We start from the raw sequence: 14,325 nt of genomic DNA, 5'->3' as shown, positions 1-14,325 counted from the left end.
GTATGCACATGCATAATGTAAGTCGGTTGCTGTGAGAGGAGACGGACAAGGGCCATAACGTGTGACACTCCCATCTATAAACAGTCCACATGACATTCAGATGCACACTGAAGCACTAAACATTATACAAGAGCTATGTGATTCATTCATATTGAAGTCTGGTCCTCTACTTTTTTGATGCAGCTGAGCAGACACACATCTACAGAAGATAACAGAGAAAATCTTGTGTCACATGCTGTAACAGTAAATCATATTGTTCTGTCACAACAAGTCATATCCCACCCACCATGCATGCATCAACCAATTAATTACAAAAATGACACAGATGTAATTTCCAAACTTTGCAGCTGCATATGAAATTCCAAAGAAGCATTTTTAGATCGAGTGACTGATGCTAAAACATTTACACAAGCGTTTCCTTTGACTTAAGCTGTTTTATCAAATGTACTCAAGGTGAGGCGTAACGCCTGGGTTGATCATGCATCATCACAACAGAAATGTCAACAACATGCACACACACCATCGCTGTGAATTCTGCAGACAATGATCAGCTCTGTTCACACACAGACATTTCACTGGGCAGCTGGCAGGCTAAAGTCCGTTAATGTCCAGTCCAGCTGATTTGGACATTTGTGTTCTCAAAATAATGTCTAGATTAGGGGTCTGCAACCTGCGGCTCTGGAGCTACATGCGACTCTTTTGCCCCCCTCCAGTGGTTATTTTTAACATTTGCAAAAGGACTCCCGAACACTGTCTAACTTGCAGTGTAACATATATTTGTGACATTTTGGTACTAGACCTTCATCAGGCAAAATACCTTTTTTGCAACAATGATAAATGAAAATTTAAATGTTAAAAAAAATAGGACAAAGGAGAAAAAAAGCTTTTTGCCCAATAAAGGTCTAGAACTGCAACATCATAAATAAATGTTATATTGCGAGTTAGACAGTGTGCTGAAGTCCTTTTGCAACTTTCTGGTCTAGTCGCCTCTCCTACACACCTGTCAGATCTAAAAGATGTGCAAAGTGTAAATTTTCGTTTTCATTGTTGTAATCCTAAAATGATTCTTATATTCTCCACCTGTAAATATGTATAGCCTATACACCAAATTAAAAGAAAAAAGTTTAATATTTTTCCAACCAAAATGTGCATCATAGCCTCCGTCTACGACTGGTCTAGGACCCTGGTCTAGATGCACAGTAACCACCCTGACAACCACCTTTCTGCAAGAGTGTTCCCCCAAAAAACTAAAAAAATATTTTTCTGAGGTGCTTTGGTGATTTATTAAAAAAAAGTCAATTGATTGAAAAAATAGTTTGTTATTCTCACAAGCTTATAGGGTTGACTAAAACTGACTATTTTGAGCAACAACTGCTGTTGTCATATGGAACGCCAGAAAGTCACGTACATGACTTGTGAACTCAACACGTGTCAATTTTAACTAAGAGAGACCATGAATACCACACAAGAGTTGTGTTCTTGAACTCTTGTTCTTGAAAACGCAGCCCCATCTGAAGGCAGCAAATACTCAAGAACGTTGGCCTTGCCAGAGGTCTAGAAGTTCTCTGATTGCCCTTCTAGTTCTATCATGTAATACATCTGCATGGAAGCATCTTCATGTCTTATGACCATTAATAAGCAACTTCATAACAGGGCTGTGTTCCCTTGGTCACCAGCCTGAAGCAAACTAAAGCAAAAAGTTTATTAGCTCGTTGGTCAAAGGGCACAGTAGATTCTCCGATCCTGGCAAAGATATAAAAAAAAAATAAATAGAAATGCCGTATGCAAAAACAAATCTATTGTGAGACTGAGAAGGGTGTGTACTCTTATAACAGGTTGCATGCGCTCATTTCAAAAGATAATCCCCAGTTTGAAAACTCTAAGGACCACGGATTAGAGCTGCCAGTAACATTTGAACCGAGGCCAGTAAAGGCATGAACAAACTCAACAGGAATTGTCCAGGATTTTTGATGTATTATTCCTTTTATTCAGTCTCTAATCAGAGTCGTGAAAGCCAGCATGTTTGCAGCTGCCAACAACACTCTGAAAACACAAGCGCCCTCAAAGTTAAACCAGCATCTGACATTTTTATTTTAGCTGCAATAAACTCATAATCCGGCACACTTAGGCTCAAAAGACGTGTCTAGATTTGTACACATCAGTCACGCCTCGCTCTCTACAGATTAATACGTTCCATATGAAATATGCGTGTGATGTTCCTCATTTAAATTCAGTGTAAGGAGGCAGGGTCAAGGGTCATTTCACACAAGTTTGAGGCCAATCGCAGTCGGTTTGATAAGTCAAACACAGAAGACACACACAGTGAATACAGAGATAGTGACCTCTGAGTCCAAACTTGTCTGTTTGCAGAGAGCTGGACAGTAGGATGAAATAAATAGTATTAAAAATAGCTTAGTGGTGTTGGGCTGCGTTAATGCAGACATATAACGTCAAGCACACAAACACTGGGTGATGAGCATGCATCCACATACTCTAACACACACACACACACACACACACACACACACACGAGGTCTCTCTCTCTCTCTCTCTCACACACACACACACACACACACACACACACACATATTTTGCTGTGAGTAGCAGGATTTGTGTCATAAATGTAATTACTGCTGTCCAACTGTAAGATGATAGAATTAAGCTGCTTTTAAAGAGAGAGATGGAGGGTGAGGGGGGGTAAGGGGGGTACAGAGACAGAGAGGGACAGAGAGAGGGAGGACGACAAGCAAGACAAGAGTAACAAATGTGGTTTGAGGGAGACGATACGAGAGCGGGGGGTTGGCAGGGAAAAACAGACACAGTGAGAGGATGCTATAGAAAGAGGAACAAAGAGACAGAGCCTGGGAATGATAGAGAGAGGATGGGAGTGACAATGAGAGAGAGAGTAGGAGAGAAGAAAGCAAGAAAAAAAAAGAAATAAAAAATTAAATACAACACACAAAGAGAGAGAACGCCAAGCTATCCCAAGGCTATTTTGTTGGCAGGACGGCAATGGGCTACTTTCAAAGTCAAAATTACACCAAGGAGCGGCTTAGCAGCACGCTGCAGCAACAAAGCCAGCAGGACTCAGCAACAGCACCAATTTCTAGTGCACCAAATCACACTTTAGAAAGCTCTCATGAGGAGATGCAACTCAATTTCTGCTTTCTGTCGCTACATTACACACACCCAGGACCTATTTTTTTCAGTGCAGAGTGAATTGGACTTCTCTCACTGTCCCATCAGTGGAAGTTCCCCAATGTTCTAACACAGAACTGAAGAAAAATGCTACATCACGGACGAGATATTTCACTATCCCACCCAGCCGCTATAGCAGGATATGATGTGTAACAGAAAAGAGAATTGTGAAACCAGTCATCAGTGGCGGACACCGGCTGAATCTGGTGGGGAACCAGGGGGGCAAAAGTAATGCATCTATGGTGAAACAGTTCAGATACATTAAAATGGTTTTATTATGTGGCATGAAGTAAAAAACAATTACTACATCTCTGTAGACACAAACACACACAGAGAACTACTGAACCATTTTAAGGCCGACTGATGTTCTAGCATGTAAGGCAGCCTTTAAGTCACTACACTGAAAGGCAGAGGGAACTTTTCCACGTTTTGTCACTGGAAGGGCAGTCTAGAGGACATGTCATCACATTTTCTCCATTGGTAGGCAGGCTAGAGGGCACTTTACCACATTTCCCCACTGTAACGGCACTCTAAAGAGCACTTTATAATGTTTTTAGCAACTGGAAGGCACCCCAGAGGACAAGTCATCCCATTTTGTCCACCAGAAGGCACGCTAAGGACATGTCATTCTGTTTTCTCCACTGCAGGGCACCCTAGAGGGCACTTCAGCATGTCCTCTAACGCTGCAGTGCTGTCCTAGAGGACCCTGCATCACGTCTTCTTCGCTTGAGGGGCACCCTGGAGGGCCCTTTATCATGTTTTATGTACCACAGGGGCATCTAAGAGGGCACTGCTTACCACCAGTAGCTATGTGAATGTTTCACAGGACGTATACTGAAATTTCTATATAAAACATCCTACAGGCTGTCAAAATTCTGTTCCTGTGTATGTATTTATATAGTTACGTGCCTGAGCATTCATAAGAGGTAAGGTGTGTGCACCGCTGTGTGCAGCTACTGTGAGGTATATTCTAGGCTGTGGAGGGGAGATCATTCCTGAAAGCAACAGTTTCTTACACATTACACTTGTGTGTGTGTGTGTGAGCTATTTGGTTCAATCTCCCAGCAGATGAAATGAGGTTTTGCTTTCCCGCAGGGCTCCATAATAATTGAATGGGCATCATAAACCATAAAAACATGTGACATCATCCTCAGCCTCATGTCAGTATTTACTCATTCCCGCTGAGCTTAACACACATGCTGCTGCACTGAACAGCAACAACTTAAAAGATATACTGAAAAAATAACAATGCACATATGTTTGGCAGCCAGAAACCATCCCATAACAACAAGGCACCGGGCCTGATTCCCAACAGTGGCCAATGTAAGCTTTCAATGTCTGGAAAGTTCTACACTGATATCCTCAAGGGTGAATTTGGTGGCGAAGCAAATGGTAAAGTGTAATTAATCAGGCCATGATTCACGCTTTATCTGAAATGCAAAACTTAAGAAAATAAGAGTATAACCAAAATAACTATCACAATTATAGTGTCTACAATTTACTCTTTTGTCAGTTTTGCTTTCATTTGATGCAAGCAATTTAGTCAATAAACGTAGAGATGAACTAATCCACTTTTTCCCAGTTCTGATCTGATTCTGATATCTGAATCTGTTGACCAGCTACACGATGGCTGAGACTGAAGTGCAGTTTAGTGATGAAAAGTTCTGTGTCAGTCGATGTTGATGGACTGAGTTTGAGTTTACATTGATTCAGAGTTTTCACCATCTGGAAGGCTTCAGCTTCAGAGGCTTGAACTGGTGTGATGACGTCCTGACGTCCAATGTGTGGCGCTGTAGGATTCTGGCTTGTGAGGTTTACATGCGCTGAGGATAGTTCTCAGAGCTGGCCCACAGTTCCCATTATGCATCAGTGCTTTGGTGGTTTGATGACTAGTTTGTTTGTAGCGATCTGCTATCATCACTGAGGGAGGTTATTATAGTTCAGCTCATCACATCAATCCATCGCTGTCAAAGACTCGCCTCCACTCATGAGCCAAACCATGCATTCACCTTCATACTTAAACCTTCCATATTAACGATGTTGCTGAAATTCAAGATGGCGTAATGCTAAGCAGAAGTGATGAGGCCGTCCTGTTGGAGCAGAAGGTGTGTGGCGTCTGTCCTCTTTGTTTTTCCCTTCTGAAGTCTACATTTATAAACCTGTGTGGTTCTTGTGCTGAAACCTCCAGATAATTCATTCCTTGGAGTCTTGCGATCGTCTTTTGAGTCAGATCTTGCTAAAAGCTGCAGCTGCTGCTGGAGATAACCTGACTGACACACAGACTGGACTTGCCTTGACTGGACTCAAGCGAAGGGAACTCCAGTAAATCTGTGAGAAATATATTTTGCTTCCCTTCTCCTTTTCTGTCTTCTTTTTTTGCAAATGAACTGAACTGTTTTCAAAGGATCAAACTGAACCGAATTGTTTGTTTTAGCAAATGATTGAAGTAAACAGAACTATTTGCAGAATGAACAGTGAAATACAACCGTTCACCCACCCACCCAGTCGGTCCCCTCTTCCAGCAACCTCCAACTAGTGCAAAACCAAAACAGCCTAACTACAGTCAGGGTTTGGCTCATAACATCGAAACATAGTACTGCTACATGGTGGCTTCCATGGAAGAGGACCTGCACCCTCTGTAGATAAAAACAACTCATCCTAACGTATAAAAACACAACTATTCTTATTCTCAGGTGATTATACACTAATTAAAACATACTTATGGATATTATATTCAATTTCTGCCATATTCTGCCAATAAATCTCCATAAAAGTTACACCATGAATCTTTAATAGCCCCACAATTGCTATTGTTGCCTTACCATAAACCCATAATAGTGTCATTTTGTTTTATCTGCAAGTTTAAGATTACTGATATTCTCCTTTTCAAAGTCAGCCATTACTCCAGATCACCTCAGTGCACGGAGAAAGGTGGACCCTGAATAACCTTTTAATGTCTGTTACTGGAAAAAACAAATCTGTTTTCTTAGTATTATTTTGTGGGCAGTGACAGGAATTCAATTTAGCATTAGTTAATAGAACTGTAGTTCAAGATGTGGACTAGAGTTACATCTTTGTTGGACACAAGCGAGCACACACACACTTCCACAAACTCCTCCAGAATGAATCCATCATAGGGAATCTAACTGATTAGTCCGGGACAGAAACAAATGGCTTCCCTCTCTCCCTCAAGCATCATACGATATAGTACAGTACATGTCAGTGATCAGTGTGCAGAGCCTGATAGAGACGAATGGCTGCACCAGCAAGAAACGACAGCGCCGACCATCTCCTGATTACTGCTCACCTTTATTGGCTTACTGGAGGAGATGGAGAGGGGTCAGAGGGCATTCAATATACAGAGAGGCAGCCAAGAGTGCACACAAAAAGACAATGAAACATCAGTGTGTGCTAAACACATCAGACAGAGGCAAAAAAAAACATGCACAAGGTAAAAGGCTTACACACACACACACACACACCTGTGCACATGAAGTGAAGCATAAGTGTAAAAACGATTGAAGAAGCAGCAATTGCTTAGTTCAGCTGTTTGAATTCTGTGTCTAAAAAGTATTGGCACACGTGCACACGACCACGCAGACGCACACAATGATGCACCCCTCTCACTTCTCTCTGTGTGACAAATTAATCCATCAATCCACATCAGTCTAACAAGGTGGCTTTCAGGTTAAATCCTCAGCAAAGTCTGAAAGAGACAGAGAGCCACAAACAATGAAAAAAAGAGGGGAAAAAACAAGAGAGAGAGAGAGGGAGAGATGAGAGAAATGAAGAGACAATCACAGCGAGGGATACGGGGAGATGTGGCTCCCTAAAGACACAGTTTTGGCAGAGTCTTGTCAGTGTGTGACTGTCGTAGTCAAAGTCAAAGTTCCACTAGGGAGAGATTCAGACAATGGACTGCACCAGTCTCTCTCAGCATCACACTGGTCCCCTGACACACACACACACAGATACACACTCACACATGTTGTTCGTACTAAGCTCCTCTGCCTGTTTGTCAGCCTCTAAGCCTGAATGGCGTTGGCAAGAAAGAGAGTGAGCAAGAGAGCGCGAGAGAGTGACCGAGAGCTGGTGGCGGTGGGCGGAGGAACCAAAAGGAGACAATACAAAGATATTCAGACAGAAAACTACAACAGAAGCAGACAAGCTATTGAGTGTTCAAAATACCACTTTACTGCATGAAAAACCTGTTTGTGTTTTTTGCACGGGAGTGAGTATTCACAAGTGTCGACAAATGAGAATAATTCCACAAAAGGAGACCAAGTTACCACTCGTCACTTCTGTAGGGAACACGTTCTCACTCCCAGCTCGGCCGTGACTCGACTTGTATCGGTGGCTCGATTCAAACTGTGACGCTGGAGGTGACTCTCGAGTGTCAGTTTTGCACGTGCAGGGCTGTGCAGTCTCCAAGAGCTGCACAATTAATCAAAATATTTTTGTATGGCCAAGTGCAATAACTAAATCACAGAACCCTGCAATTCTTTGATAATGACTTTAATAGTTTTTTTTCATTGAAAATAAAAATTGTGATGCAAAAATTGTATCATATTATATTTTAGTCAAAATAATTGTAATATGACTTTTTTACCATATTGTGCAGCCTCAGTAACTACTGTAGATTAAACATGGAGATAATAATGAGTTTGTAGAAAATATAATATGCAATGTTTGTGTAGACTTTCAAAATAAAAGCACAACAACTCAAAATCTGTCTGGAGCAGAAACGGTCAAATTATCTATTATTCTCAGAGACTTTTTGTTTTTGGATTTGGCCTGGGGAGACTCAAGATGAGCCACAAAAATTTAAAAAGGCTCTAAGCTACAGATATGAGTTATGGTGCACATTTCAGTTGATGAAACATTAAAGCTTTTTTTTGATATTCTGTGTATAAGCTATGCATTTTTTTTAACTTGACAATGTAAGAACCACTTAAGGCCTAGAAAATGATAAATGCAAATTAAAAATCAAGCCGCAAGAGAGAAGCAAAAGAGCTGCAGGTTACTGACCCCTGGGTTTGGGTTAAAATAATTAACTTTGATACAGGTGTTCACAAATGAAACGTACCGTATGTATGCTACTTTCTGAAAAGAATTATCATTGACTTTTGGTTTCTTGTGTCTAATTTATCCGTCCATCCACCCCACCTCCTCTGTATGTGGACTCCAGTCATTTCAATAAGTGCACGGCGGCAGAGGGGAAGCAGTTTCGATTACAGTGGTAGTAGTTCGAAGCTCTGGCTTTGGCCAATAAAAGAGAAGGAGGCATCGTGGAAACAGAAACTATCTTGAAGTCAGAACAAAGCAGTCATGGAGGAGCTGATAATGTTGGTGTCTGAGCAGCCAGAGCTGCACAACAACATCACTTAACACGTACAAGGACAATCAGAAGAAAAACTGGGCCTGGGGCAACATTTCTACCAAACTAACATGCATATTCTGGACCTTTGGGTGGGTTGTAACAACTCTATGACATCCACAAAATCACCCGCTGGTCCTCGCAGCCTCGCACTGCAGCGTACAGGAAGTCTTTGCTTTCTCTGGGATCACTCTTTCAGTTAGTAACTGATCAGGGTGGTTAAAGTACTGTGATGTGAAAAGGCTGTGATTCCGCATCACTGACTTTTGACGGTACATCAAAACACAGCCCCAGGGAGGTACCTCCAGAAATGATGCTAGAGCGTCAGCGACAGCATCGTACTTTGAAGCCGAGGGGCGCCGACCCAGCTGCTGTATCTGAACCAGGAGTGAGAACGGACCAGTTTAAGAGGGAACTGTGTTAGGACTATTTGTATGAAACACTCTCACACACAATTAAGGACGCTTCTTAAGAAGTCTACAATTAAAGACATTTGTCCACAAACACACACAGATCACCACCTTCTACTTTCACACCAACAGCTTTTCATCATTCCTGTGGATGTTTACTGCTCATCACTTATTTTCACAGGGAAATATCTCTAACACAGTCTCACACACACACACACACACACAGACACAGACACACACACACACACACACACACACACACACACACACACACACACACACACACACACACACACACACACACACACACACACACAGCTCCGGCCTGTCCCCATCTCCAAAGGAAAACACAGTGAAAGAAACACAGCTGTAACCATTTGTTTTATGTCCCGTCAGCAGTGTGTGTGCTTCACTGTCCTATTTAAAGTGGCTTGAGGAGAAAATCAGTCTCCACATGGACTGATATATTCTATTTCCCTCCATTTTTCACTGTGACACTGCTTATATCTGTGTGGCTGAACTGTATATTATGACAGCGACATGAATGAATCTAATTGAAATTTATTTTGAAGCATCTCTTCTGTCACTGTAACTAACTTTTTTCACGCCTTAACCTCTCCCACAGCTGATTTGATTTATTATTGGAATGACTGAGCTCCTATTTCTCTGTGCCACCACAAAGACGTCAGGCCTGTCTGACCACAAAGCCCTACACACACAAACACACACAAGTGTTTTTTATTCTATGTTAATATTTATAATAGCAGACTGCTGAATTTGGGACTTTTTGAGTGTTTGTTAATGACAAGTATTTATTTATTTTTTTTACTTACTGAGGGGAGTTTCATAAATTCACTCAGCTGCAGCCCCTACACACGGGAAAAGCATTTAGTCACAAAAACACACTCAGTCACACACACCCACTCACTTTCGGGGAAGGTTTCCACACATGCATGCACACACACACTTTGTAATACGGTCTCCCATTTCCGTCACTTTGCATCTCAGATTCTGCAAAATTATAATATAATATGAAATCTTCCAAGGTTCACATTTTCCACAGGATGATGGAGACTTTCCATTACCATAACATTAACATAACGGTAATAGTTTCATATGAGAGAGAGAGAGAGAGAGAGAGAGAGAGAGTGTGTGTGTGTGTGTGTGTGTGTGTGTGTGTGTGTGTGTGTGTGTGTGTGTGTGTGTGCTTGTGGTGCCCATGGTTTCTTCGGGTGTGGAGGGAAAGACCATTGCTGGAAGAGAAAACAGCATTCCCAGAAGTCATTGTCCTTACACTCCTCACTCCCCTGGACCCCGCCCCACACCGCCTCCCCCCCAAAATCCATGCAGCTGTTTGACGTCTTGGCGCAGGGTTTTTTGGAAGCATTTCAGTTATAAAAAATACATTAGAGCAAAGGAAAGTGGGTTGGAAAAAACTGTCACGCTTGCCAGGCAAACACTCTCTTTAACAGCTCTCTAGGCTATGTGGCATTATAAAACAGGAGACACACTGACAAGCAACAGGTATAGGAAATGTGTAAATAGAGCTTGAGTTAAAAGAAAAAAAGTCTGGCAATCAAACCGAGGAGAAAAGATAGGGGTCGTTAAAGGCTTAAAACTAAAAGAGGTTGGAAACTGAAGTCAAAACTGCAGATTAAAAACAATCAGTTTTCACCTGGCTGGAAATATCACTGCAACCTAAAATTTAGGTCAATTTAGATTCAGTGATAACACATAAGGCAACAATAAAACAAAATGACTCATCTAAACTTGGAAATTGCCATGTTGTCCGTCCAGGACCAGACTCCAGTCAATAAAAACAGAGTTATAGGACAGGGTAAACCATATAAAGTATTTTCGTTCTGCAGCACATGTTCAAGACAGGCGTATCAAAAACAACCTGAAGCCTGCAGAGCAGCACAATAAAGGAGAGCAAACTCAAGAAAGTACAGTCAGGTACCACATTTTCCCTGTAATTCTCCATTACCAAGACCAGGGGCACTGAAACTCCAGATCCTCTATATATCATTTAAAGGCATACCAGACCCTTAGCCTGTATTTTCTTAGAATATCTGTCAGGTGTGGAGGAGGGGATCATGCGTTCGTCTATGCGTGCATGACCAGCGGACCTAAAGCTTGTCCACAGCTCATACTATACTGTACTACTGGACTGATCAGCCTAATTTATTTTTGTGCACGTTCATGACCGGATGCTGAAGGCCTCTGTGATTTACCTTTCTTTGAAATACCTTGAAAAAACTTTTTTTTATGCCTCCACCAGCAACAGTTGAAGATTTTTGAGTCATCAGTATCACAAGAATGCCTTCAGCATCTGAGCAATCTCTGCCACAAGATTTTCTTTGGAATAATATAAACTTCTATTCATTTTATTTATGTCTTATTATTATATATTTATATTTATTAATCTATAACCCTAGAACTGCCAACATTCCAGTACGTCCTAGAAAAACCACAGGGTCGCCTTTACCCCCCAGTGAGCAACAGTGTCTGCAATCACAAAAGGGATCATTTACAGCAGTTGTTAGTTTGAATAATAACTTCAACACAACTTTTTAAAGTTCAGTTTAAGAAAGTTTATAATTTACAATTATGCTTTATTTAATTGCAGACAGAAGAAGTCAAATATATTTTGAAATTCACTTATAAACTGTACAATTATTTAAAAACGTAACACATGCCCTAAATTGAAATGAAATGAAATTAAAATCATCTGTGTAGAGGAAAAACAATATTCAAAGTTTTAAACTTCTAAACCAAAAATACATCTTGAGTAAACAAAGGGTGTTGCCAGGCAACCAGATGTGGAGCCAATGTTTCTCTCAGAGGTAAAAAATTACCCCTCAGCAGTTTGGTATGATTTTTCTTTTTTTTCTCCTTTTGATTTAACATGCCTCATAATTAACTAAATGATTAATAAACCCATTTTAAGAAAACTAAGAAATGCAGAGATTTTCTTTTAACAGAGTTACATTTGAAAATGTAAGTAAATGCAGGTGATTCCAGTGTTAATCTGGCTGTGTTCTGTACCTTAACTTACCTCTGTACCCAAATTACCCGTATATATTTCCTAAGCTTCCTTTCTGTCAGTGAGAGAAAATGTGCTCTCCAGGCACTGGAAAACAAATGAAGTAATTGACAATGAGACTGATCCTATTTTACATCTGCAAGCAATTCATAGTTACTCAAGGTCTTTCCATTTTCTTCTGACAGTGAACAGGGCCACATAAATGTCATCATAGTTAATAAAAGCTGACAAAAGCTTCAGATGTTCAGATTCAGCTCACTGACGATCAAAAGTTTCTTTTGGAAACCCACAAGAAATATGCAACCAGAGTTTATGACTCCACAGTTGTATCTCTGTTCTGTTTTTTTTCCTTCTCACAAAGCCTTACCTCTCAGTGTTTACCATTTCAATCCCTCTGAAGTAATCCTCTTTTCCTGAACAACATGTTCCCCTGCCTTCCTCCTTTTACATCAGTGTATCTTGTCCAGAACACATTTAACCGCTGTCCCAAGTTCTGGCTCATACAGCACACACTCGCTGTACTATACAGGTGCACTTAAGCTTCAATCCAACAATGAACTGAAAACTCAAAAGAGAAAAATATGTTTCCTCCATCCTTTCAGCTGTCAGAAGAAGACAAGAGTCTTTTTTTGTTTTATTAGGGTTTCACTCTAATAAAAGTGATATTAAATCTGCCTTGCATTCTTTCCATATCTTGTCTTTCATGTCTTGCTTGCTCCCTTTAAAATGGTCATGACCCAGCACATAAAAGTCACTACCAGCATGTATAAACTGAGGCGCAGCAGAATGTGGAAAAAGGCCGGACTGATTGACAACAATAAAGTGGCAAACAGCAACAGACGCACATATAGTGGAATGAAGCAGAGTGCTCTTACATTCAAGTAGCTACAAATGTAATGGGGGACGACTTCAAGGCAAAGCGAAAAAGAAAAGTTTGGCATCAAACTTTTAAAAAAGGAGCGTGTGCAGGTGACTATAGCGAGAGGGTTTAAAGCATCCGTCTGTCCTCTCTCACTCTGTCTCTTACCTTTTAAGAACAAGCCTGTCTACACGTGTTTTTAAGTGCCCGTGGTCTCTGCCCTTCTCTTCTCTCTCTGGTCCTTCTGCAGATCTTACTTTCATTTGCACTTCTGACAAACCGAGGAGGTATTTCTCAACAGGGGTAGAGAGCAGCCGAGTGTATAGGGGACAGAAGAGGCAAGATGCAAGAGGAAAAGTGAAGTGGCATGCAAATGCAACTGAAGAGAAGGGAGAGAAACGAGGGGAACATGGTATATATTCACTTCAAACATAGAGAGATGATGGAGGTGGATCCTGAGAAGTGATACAAACAGCAGCTGAAACGACAGAGAACTCTTTGTGTCTTTAAAACACTACAATTCACTGCATGTTCTGTATCTACTTCTCTCCTGACACATAATAAGGGAGGGTCCCAGGTCGTAAAATACAGACATATTTGTCTCAGTCATCTGCGTCTCACAGGTACCTTTTAGCTCAGAGGTGTTCAAAGTCTGACTGTGGACTTCCCATCAGACAAAGTTTGAAAAATGTCCCCCCCCTTAGTTTACTTGCTTTGTGATGATGATCAATTGAGCCAAGAAACCTAATATTGCTTTTTTTTTAACACAACTTCAGACAACAGCTGCAAAGATTAGACTATTAATCAATTAGTTGTCAACTATTAAATTAATCACAGACTATTTTGATAATTGGTAAATCATTTTGAGTCATTTTTCACAAACTAAATGTCCAAATTCTCTGATTCCAGCTACTTCAATATCTCTTGGTTTCTTTACTCCTCTGTTGCCAGTAAACTGAATATCTTTGGCTTGTGGACAAAACAGGACATTTGAGGACAGCATGTTGGGTTTTGGGAAAGAATAATCAACATTTCTCACAATTTTATGACATTTTATGACCAAACAACTAATTGATTCATCAAGAAAATGATCAGCAGATTAATCTACAATGAAAGTAACAGTTAGTTGTAGCTTTACTCCAGACTTCACCAAATACACTAAAGAAGGTCCGTCCAAAGGCATTTATTAGTTTTTGACTCTTGGAAAGTGAGAGATACACTAAAAAAATCACAATCAAGACTGTTTCTCTAAATAACAGACACTTAGGCTGTTCTGTGTGATCTCCTTTTGACAACTACTGTAAAACTTTTGTTCACCGAACCTCCGCTGACAGAGTTTGGAGCCGTCCTTTTTAACAGGTGGTTAATGTAATGAAACTGTTGTTTACACCGCAGCTAACTGGTTATGTTTAAGAAAAGATCAAGGTTTGGCTTA

At 40.8% G+C, this 14,325-nt stretch overlaps 1 protein-coding gene across 1 annotated transcript in view; it reads right to left on the bottom strand.

Annotated features, from left to right (window-relative positions):
* The window catches only part of LOC146323346 (partitioning defective 3 homolog B-like), a 311,888-nt gene that overhangs the window by 147,255 nt on the left and 150,308 nt on the right, over positions 1–14,325 (bottom strand). The window lies entirely within an intron of this gene.

This window comes from Lutjanus erythropterus, chromosome 8 (assembly GCF_056507025.1).
Source record: "Lutjanus erythropterus isolate fLutEry1 chromosome 8, fLutEry1.hap2, whole genome shotgun sequence".
Lineage (NCBI taxonomy): Eukaryota > Metazoa > Chordata > Actinopteri > Lutjaniformes > Lutjanidae > Lutjanus > Lutjanus erythropterus.
Note: the sequence above shows the minus strand (reverse complement) of the source record. Positions and strands in the feature narration are given on the sequence as shown.